The sequence below is a fragment of the Lissotriton vulgaris genome, chromosome 9 (genome assembly GCF_964263255.1).
Source record: "Lissotriton vulgaris chromosome 9, aLisVul1.2, whole genome shotgun sequence".
In the NCBI taxonomy this organism is placed as follows: domain Eukaryota; kingdom Metazoa; phylum Chordata; class Amphibia; order Caudata; family Salamandridae; genus Lissotriton; species Lissotriton vulgaris.
In genome coordinates, this window is record NC_141697.1 from 1,179,738,345 (window position 1) to 1,179,747,226 (window position 8,882).

At 58.1% G+C, this 8,882-nt stretch overlaps 1 non-coding gene and 2 pseudogenes across 1 annotated transcript; all 3 read right to left on the bottom strand.

Moving 5' to 3' along the window:
* Positions 1 to 255: 255 nt before the first annotated feature.
* LOC147692981 (28S ribosomal RNA) lies at positions 256 to 2,108 on the bottom strand (annotated as a pseudogene).
* A 437-nt stretch (positions 2,109 to 2,545) lies between these two features.
* LOC147692982 (5.8S ribosomal RNA) lies at positions 2,546 to 2,699 on the bottom strand. The gene has a single exon (XR_015300238.1). It is a non-coding gene; the product is annotated as a 5.8S ribosomal RNA (ribosomal RNA).
* A 975-nt stretch (positions 2,700 to 3,674) lies between these two features.
* LOC147692983 (18S ribosomal RNA) lies at positions 3,675 to 5,925 on the bottom strand (annotated as a pseudogene).
* Between the last annotated feature and the right edge of the window lie 2,957 nt (positions 5,926 to 8,882).

Sequence of the window (8,882 nt, forward strand, 5' to 3'; positions counted from 1 at the left end):
GTGAGCAGGGGAGGCCCCGTCAGCCCAGGCCATCTGGTCACCCTGTCGACCTGCAAGGGATGGTGGCCCCCATCCCGCAGCCCTGTGGGGCAGGGATGGGAGGGGGAGGCCCCCATGCCACAGGGCACGTGGTGGAGGCGGGCTCCCACGGGCCGGGGTTACCCCCTCCACATCCCTCCCACCGGCCCAGCTGCAGAGGGACCCACCCCTGGGTGGGGTGGAGGAGTGCATCCACGGGCACCCACGCACGGAGAGACAAAAGCTTGGCTCGGAGGATGACTTTCAATAGATCGTAGCGAGGTAGCTGCTCTGCTACTTACGAAACCCTGACCCAGAATCAGGTCATCTACAAATTATTTACCCCGGGTGCCCCACCAACCAGCGGTACACTAAGGGCGATGGAGGCGGCCCCCGTCCGTCTGCTCCCGGGCCCCAAGCAAGCGGCTCTATGCACCGGCCCCTCAAGAGAGGCCGGCTATCCCAGGCTAACCGAGGCTCCACAGCACAGCAGTATCGTTACGGTTTTGGGGGGATTCTGACTTAGATGCGTTCAGTCATAATCCCGCAGATAGTAGCTTCGCCCCATTGGCTCCTCAGCCAAGCACATACACCAAGGGCCTGATTCACAGAACTAACTTAAGACAAAATCCTAAACTTACTACCATTTTCGTATTCACAGAAGGCACTTACTCATTTTGGTATTCACAGAAGGCACTTTCTCATTTCGGTATTCACAGAAGTTAGGAGTCCTAACTTTAGGACTCCTAAATGCCTTCTGTGAATACCAAAAGTCCTAAAGTTAGTATTTTTCTCAGTTTAGGAGTAGTAAAGTTAGTACTCCTAACTTTCGGACTCCTAAATGCCTTCTGTGAATACCGAAAGTCTTAAAATTAGGATTTTTCTCGATTTAGTAGTAGTAAAGTTAGGACTCCTAACTTTAGGACTCCTAAATGTCTTCTGTGAATACCGAAAGTCTCAAAATTAGTATTTTTGTCAGTTTAGTAGTAGTAGTAAAGTTGAGAAAAATCCTAATTTTAAGACTTTCGGTATTCGCAGAAGGCATTTAGGAGTCCTAAAGTTAGGAGTCCTAACTTTACTACTACTAAATTGAGAATTCAATCATCAAATCAAGATCAAGAGGCCTTCTTTCCCCGCTGATCCCCGTTCCCTTGGCTGTGGTTTCGCTAGATAGTATGTAGGGACAGTGGGAATCGTTTTGGCCCCAAAGCCTCTAATTATTCGCTTTACCAGATAAAACTGGGGGCTCCGAGTGCCAGCTATCCTGAGGGAAACTTCGGAGGGAACCAGCTACTAGATGGTTCGATTAGTCTTTCGCCCCTATACCCAGGTCAGATGACTGATTTGCACGTCATGACCACTACAGACCTTCACCAGAGTTTCCTCTGGCTTCGCCCTGCCCCGGCAATGTTCATCATCTTTCGGTTCCTATCACGCAGGCTCATGCTCCACCTCCCAGACAGAGCGGACCAGACGGGCCGGTGGTGCGTCCGCCACTGGAAGCACAGCAGGATCCCACCTCAGCTGGCGCGCATCGCCCTTAGCTTCATTGCAGCACACCACCGTGGAGGAAATGCGCCCTTCGGGGGGCCAGAACTCCCGGGCCACCAACCATCCTGCCGTGTTGAATCATCCGGGCAGACTGCACGGACCCCACCCGTTTACCTCTCGACAGTTTCACGCCCTCTTGAACTCTCTCTTCAAAGTTCTTTTCAACTTTCCCTTACGGTACTTGTTGGCTATCGGTCTCGCGCCCGTATTTAGCCTTAGATGGAGTTTATCACCCGCGTTGGGCTGCATTCCCAAGCAACTCGACTCCAAGAAGACCTGATCCCGGCACGCCGGGGCCCACTACCGGCCCAACACCGCCCGTGGGGTGAGCCTCGATCAGAAGGACTTGGGCCCCCTGAGCGATGCCAGGGAGTCGGTATTCTGTACACCACATTTCCCGCGCCCGCCACCGAGCTGGGATTTGGGGCTGGGCTCTTCCCTCTTCACTTGCTATTACTGGGGGAATCCTGGTTAGTTTCTTTTCCTCCGCTTAGTAATATGCTTAAATTCAGCGGGTCACCACGTCTGATCTGAGGTCATAGTCGGAAGAATGACGCTGGAGTGGCAAAGGGGGATGCCGGGGAAGGCCAGGCCCCTGCCGGAGCGGGGGCCTGTCGTCCCGGCAGCTTGTGTCCTCTTTCCCAGATCAGATCTGGAGGAGTTTCGCCCTCGAGGGGAAGCTGGCCACGGAGGTGGGCGCCCAAGGCGGATGCATGCGGGCAGCCGGGACACTACAGACAGCCACGCACAGCACACAGCCAGGCGCCCTAGGACAGGCCTGGGGTGGACCTTTCGCCAGAACCCTTTCTCGGGGGCCAGTCCTGCCGGCGGCGTACTTCCACGGCAGGACCAGGCGAGAGACCCTGCCACAGGCGTTCTGGGGGTCTGACCTTGTGGGGGGACAAAGGGGAAGCAGAGCTAACCCTGCGATGGCCCCACCCCGTCCCAGAGAAGCCCTGGGCGATTGACGATTGAGTGACCCTCAGATAGGCGTAGCCCCAGGAGGAACCAGGGGCCGCAAGGTGCATTCGAAGTGTCGATGATCAATGTGTCCTGCAATTCACACTAATTCTCACAGCTAGCTGCTTTCTACATCGACGCACGCGCCAAGTGATCCACCGCCAAGAGCCACAAGCAACTTTTCAAAAATGTTCGTCCACCTGCGGGTGCAGGAGAGGCGGGAGGAAGGCGACGCCATCCGTCCGCCGCCCGTGCGGCGAGACGGCCCGGGCGCCTCATTCAAGGCTTCTCCTCTGGGAATCAGACTGCACTAATGGAAAAAAAAAACATTGCCAGGCACTCCCCCCCACCCATCCACGGGCAAGGAAGGGGGCAACCAGCTCGATGGGAGCAGACAGCCCTGCAGCCGCCAGTCCCTCCCGGGGTAACCGGGAGGGACCGCACAAGTCTTCAAATCCCTCGGCCTGGTCGCACGGGACCAGGTCAAACCGGGTACCTGGCAACGAGGGAGGGTCGCTCCACCTGCACATCAGCCGTCTGTTGCCGGGCAGTCCAAGCCATGCCGGTGGACTGGCGATCAGCCCCGCCCACCTTTTGCCCAGGTCGGAGGCGCCAGAAGGGAAAAGCCAGGCGGCTCCCCATCCCGCACGCCTCACACCAAGAGGAGCCAGGGTCCCCTCACAGGCCCTCGGCCCCTTCTCTTCCAGGCCACCCTGCCACAAGAGAAGGGCAGCTCCTCGGTCGCCTGGACCCCGGTCGGGCCGGGACTCGGGCACAGGAGGGCCCAGCCGGTGCCAGGGCCTTTCGAGGGAGGGGTGAAACCAGCCTGGGGATGCACTGCCATTCGGTTTACCCCCACCGCGGTGGGGGTCGTGCCAGGTAAATTTGGGTTCGGTCTAGGAGAGAGACAGGAGACAGGGGCCACAACCCATGCCCGAGTCTCTCACATATCGGTCAGGGCCTCCCCAGGGGGAAGAGACCCGCTGAAGTCCCGGTCCTCACCCAGGCGCCCCATGCGGCCGCGGACTGCTCCACCAGCCGGGGAGCGCCAGAGCAGGGCCGGGCCCTGTGCCTAGGGTGCGTGCTTGCAGGACACAGCCGAGGGCTTCCAGCTGGCGCCGTTGGTTCCCGGGCCGCTCCGCCATTAATGATCCTTCCGCAGGTTCACCTATGGAAACCTTGTTACGACTTTTACTTCCTCTAGATAGTCAAGTTTGATCGTTTACTCAGCGTTTTGCCAGGGCCGTTGCCGACCCCAGCGGGCCGGTCTGAGGACCTCACTAAACTATCCAATCTGTAGTAGTAGCGACGGGCGGTGTGTACAAAGGGCAGGGACTTAATCAACGCAAGCTTATGACCTGCACTTACTGGGAATTCCTCGTTTATGGGAAATAATTGCAATCCCAATCCCTATCACAAACAGAGTTCAGCAGGTTACCCACACATGTCGGCGAAGGGTAGACACATGCTGATCCGTTCAATGTAGCGCGCGTCCAGCCCCGGACATCTAAGGGCATCACAGACCTGTTATTGCTCGATCTCAATTGGCTGAACGCCACTTGTCCCTCTAAGAAGTTGGACGCCGACCGCTGGGGGCGCATAACTAATTAGCATGGAGAAGTCTCGTTTGTTATCGGAATTAACAAGACAAATCGCTCAACCAACTAAGAACGGCCATGCACCACCACCCACAGAATCGAGGAAGAGCCATCAATCTGTCAATCCTTTCTGTGTAAGGTTTCGGGTGAGGTTCCCCGTGTTGAGTCAAATGAAGCCGCAGGCTCCTCTCCTGGAGGTGCCCATCTGTCAATTCCTTTAAGTTTCAGCTTTGCAATCATCCTCCCCCAGGAACCCAAAGAACTTGGTTTCCCGGAAGCTGCTCGGCAGGTCATGGGAATAACACCGCTGGATCGCTAGTCGGCATCGTTTATGGTCGGAATTACGATGGTATCTTATCGTCTTCGAACCTCCGACTTTCGTTCTCGATTAATGAAAACATTATTGGCAAATGCTTTCGCTTTGGTTCGTCTTGCGCCGGTCCAAGAATTTCACCTCTAGCGGCACAATTTTTCTAAATTTTTTTATTTTTATTTATTTAATGTGATTTTATATAGCGCAAACTTTACCCGAAGGTGTCAGAGCGCTTTACATAAGAACTAGTAACAAAACATAAGGATTTAGGATTGCATGCGTTACATAAAAGTTACAAACAGAAAAAAATGCAACTGTACAAGATGTAAAGTCACACAAGTAAGAGATACAAATCGAAAGACAAAGTGCAAATGTAGAAGTAGTAAAGTCACTCAAAGAAGAGATACAAATGGATATACTCTAAGAGTCACAGTTACACCAACCCCAGATTCAGAAACGGGCAGCTTTGGGGGCAGAGAACTCGACTGACATTTTAAGGTGTTACATTACTCAAACTCTGAGTTCAAAGTAAAGCATTAAATGACTGCACCACTGCTTTTCAAGAGGACCCGGTGTGTCCTGATTAAGAGGACGTATACGCCCGGCCGTCACTCTTAATCATGGCCCCAGTTCCGAAAACCAACAAAATAGAACCAGAGTCCTATTTCATTATTCCTAGCTGAAGTAATCAGGCGACCGGTCTGCTTTGAACACTCTATTTTTTCAAATTAAACGCTTTGGACCCCCAGGACACTCAGTTAAGAGCATAAAGGGGGCACCAAAAGGCAGGGGCTGGGACAGGCGGGAGATCGCCTCACGGTGGACTGCCAGCTCGATCTCAAGATCCAACTACAAGTTTTTAACAACAGCAACTTTAATATACGCTATTGGAGCTCGAATTACCGCGGCTGCTGGCACCAGACTTGCCCTCCAATGGATCCTCGTTAAAGGATTTAAAGTGTACTCATTCCAAATATAGGGCCTCGAAAGAGTCCTGTATTGTTTTTTTTCCTCACTACCTCTTAGAGTCAGGAATGGGTAATTTGCGCGTCTGCTGCCTCCTTGGATGGGGTAGATGTTTCTCAGGCTCCCTCTCCGGAATCAAACCCTAATTCCCTGTTACGCCTGGTCACCATGGAAGGCACGGAAAGTACCATCGAAAGTTGATAGGGCAGACATTCAAATGTATCGTCGCCGTCACGGGGACGTGCGATCGTCCCGAGGTTATCTAGAGTCCCCAAAGCGGCCAGGCGAGCCCGGATTGGTCTTGGTCGGATAAATGCACGCATCCGGGAGGTCAGCGCTCGTCGGCATGTATTAGCTCTAGAATTACCACAGTTATCCAAGTAACAGATGGAGCGTTCAAAGGAAACATAACTGACTTAATGAGCCATTCGCAGTTTCACTGTACCGGAAGTGTGTTCTTACACGTGCAGGGCTTAATCTTTGAGACAAGCATATGCTACTGGCAGGATCAACCAGGTATCCGCACCTGCTGGCGGGGTAGGGGACGCATGCCCATCTCCCCGACCGCCAACCTTCGCGCGCCCCTCTATCTCTCGGGAGCCTGCCAGGGAAAGGAGCCCACCCGCCTGGGCGGGAGGGCTCACTGGAGGGGTGTGGAGAGGAGCGGTCGCATGGGCACTGGCAGGCCCAGCCGCGTCTCACGGGAGGGAGAGGCAGGCCGAGGCACAGCCTGAGCGAGACGCAGAAGTGCCAGAGCCTGGCAGCGGCAGCACCCCTCGGATCAGTCGTTCTGAGCTGCTGTAGAAATGTGCTGGGCAGAGAGGGGTGACGGTGTGGTGCGCAGGGCCTACAGACCTGCTGGGCAGCAGCATCCAAGGGCCTGGCCAGCCCAACCCCTTCTGTTCAGGTCAGACCTCTGGGAGGCACAAGCTGCCGGGCCACTCTGCCTTTGCTCTGCTGGGTAAAGGGCCTCCAGCCAGTCCATGCAGGGTGGAAATTCTTTGCTCAAAACAACAGCTGAGGCTGGCCAAGCAGTCCATCCCTAAATGGACTGAGAGTACAACCAGAGTACGGCTGGGGCATCCCCTGGCAGGCCACCCTGCTCAGGAGGGTATGCTGGCTTAGCATCCCCTGCCTGCCTGCTCCCGGGGCAAGCAGACTCAGAGAAAAAGGACCATCAGGCCCGGGTGCTGCCTTCCCCTGTCTCAGCATTGCCGGACCTCACGGAGGTCTGTCTGAGCAAACTCGGAGAAAAAGGACTATCGGGAAGGGGCTGAGAGGCAGGTGTGTACCCGGGCCCCCGGGGACCCAGGCGGGTGGGCCCGGGATGCTGCCTACCTCGTTTCAGCATCGCCGGACCTCACGGAGGTCTGCCTGAGCAAACTTGGAGAAAAAGGACCATCGGGATGGGGCTGAGAGGCAGGTGTATACCCGGGCCCCTAGGGGCCACAGCGGGCGGGCCCGGGTGCTCCCTTCCCCTGTCTCAGCATCGCCGGATCTCACGGAGGTCTGCCTGAGCAAACTCAGAGAAAAAGGATCATTGCAAGGGGCTGAGAGGCAGGTGCATACCCGGGCCCCTGGGGGCCCTGGCGGGTAGGCCCGGGTTCTGCCTTCCCCTGTTTCATAATCGCAGGACCTCACGGAGGTCAGACTGACCCTCTCCCTACTAATCCGGAGGAACAATACCCCCACATTACCCCCCTTCTTGTAATCTGTGCACACAAGGTGACAGAGGGGACCCTAGGCGCAAAAGTACCCGACCTCTTGGAGCCCTCGCTGGGATCGGGGAGGCAAATGGACTGCCAGGGAAGCTCGGCCATCTGGTCACCCCATAGGAAAGCATTGGGTGCGACTAGATGGCCGAGGGGATTGGTGCGACCAGATGGCCGAGGGGAAAGGTGTTGACAGATGGCCGGGCACGAAAGGGAAGTAATCTGGTCACTCTGTGTCCCAACGAAAGATTGAGTGGGCGCCGGGGCATGGATGACTGGAGGCCCAGGGCCCCAGTTGGACCCAGCCATGGAGGCTGTGAGGGGGGACCCAAAGGGCCCTCGGACCTGGGGCCCACGGACATGATGACATACAGGGGAAGCCTGCAAGGGACCGACGTGGGGCCCAGGGCCGGAGCACCCCCACCCAGGGCCCCACGGGCCCCTGGACCCAGCCGTGTCTCCCAAGCCTGGAGGCACAGAGGATGCCTTCCCGGGCCCTCCGGACCCCAGCCCGGGCACTCTGCCATGCGGCAAGAACAAGGACGGAGCCTGGGGTGGGGAAGCTACCCTCCCAGGGGCCCTCAGGGGCCCGAGCCGGAGCTCCTGAACCCAGCAAAGCAAGGGGAGGCTCCCAGGGCACAACGGAACCCCATCCTGGGCCTTTTGCAGTGCGGCAGGCTGGAGGACAGGGCCCAGGGCCAGAGCACCCGACCCGGGGCCCGGCGGGCCCCTGGACCCAGCCAGGCTCCCAGGCCCAGAGGCACATGGGAAGCCTCCCCCGGCCTGCTGGACACCATCCCGGGGACCCTGCCATGCAGAAGGACCAAGGCCGGAGCCCGGGGTGTGGAGGCCACCCTCCCCGGGCCCTCAGGGGCCCCGGCCGGAGCTCCTGAACCCAGCCAAGCAAGGGGAGGCTCCCTGGGCACAACTTTGGCAGTGCGGCAGGCTGGGGGACAGGGCCCAGGGCCGGAGCACCCGACCCGGGGCCCGGCAGGGACTCTGGACCCAGCCAGGGCTCCCAGGCCCAGAGACGCAGGGGAAGCCTCCTCTGGCCTGCAGGACTTCGTTTGGGCACCCTGACACGCAGCAGGAACTGAGGACAGAGCCTGGGGTGGGGAGGCCACCCTCCCCGGGGCCCCTGGACCCGGCCCAACAAGGGGAGGCTCACCGGGCCCGCCGGACCCATCCAGGGCAGCCTGCCACACGGCAGGCCCCGGGATGGGCCCAGGGCTGGGGCGGGTTCCTGGCCCATCCAGCTGCCGGCTGAGGACCGCTAGGCCGAGAGGGGTCCCAGAGTACCTTGTCCCTAGTAATCCGGAGGAAGGCTACCCCCCTTTCTGGTAACCTGTGCGCACCGCAAGACAGAGGGGACCCTAGGCACGGACGCGCCCGACCTCCTGGAGCCCTAGCTGGGATCCCGGAGGCAAATAGCCCCTCATCGGGACTTCCAGGGAAGCCCAGCCATCTGGTAATCCCATTGGAAAGCATTGCGTGAGACCAGATGGCCGAGGGGTTAGGTGCAACAAGATGGCCGGGACCTAAAGAACTCCCAGCTGCCCAACCCGAGCCTTCACGGGAGGGCTCTCGTCTGCCCACGCAGGGCTCGGGGGCTCAGCTTCACTGCAGCTCGAGGACCCCGGCTGGGCCTCAGGCATAGGGAGCTCTCGGGCCTGGACGCCCGGGGGAGACTGCCCGGGACCCATGGAGCCCGACCCGAACAGAGGAGAGGTGTTGTCCGAGCATAGCCCATCTGGTCACAGCCAG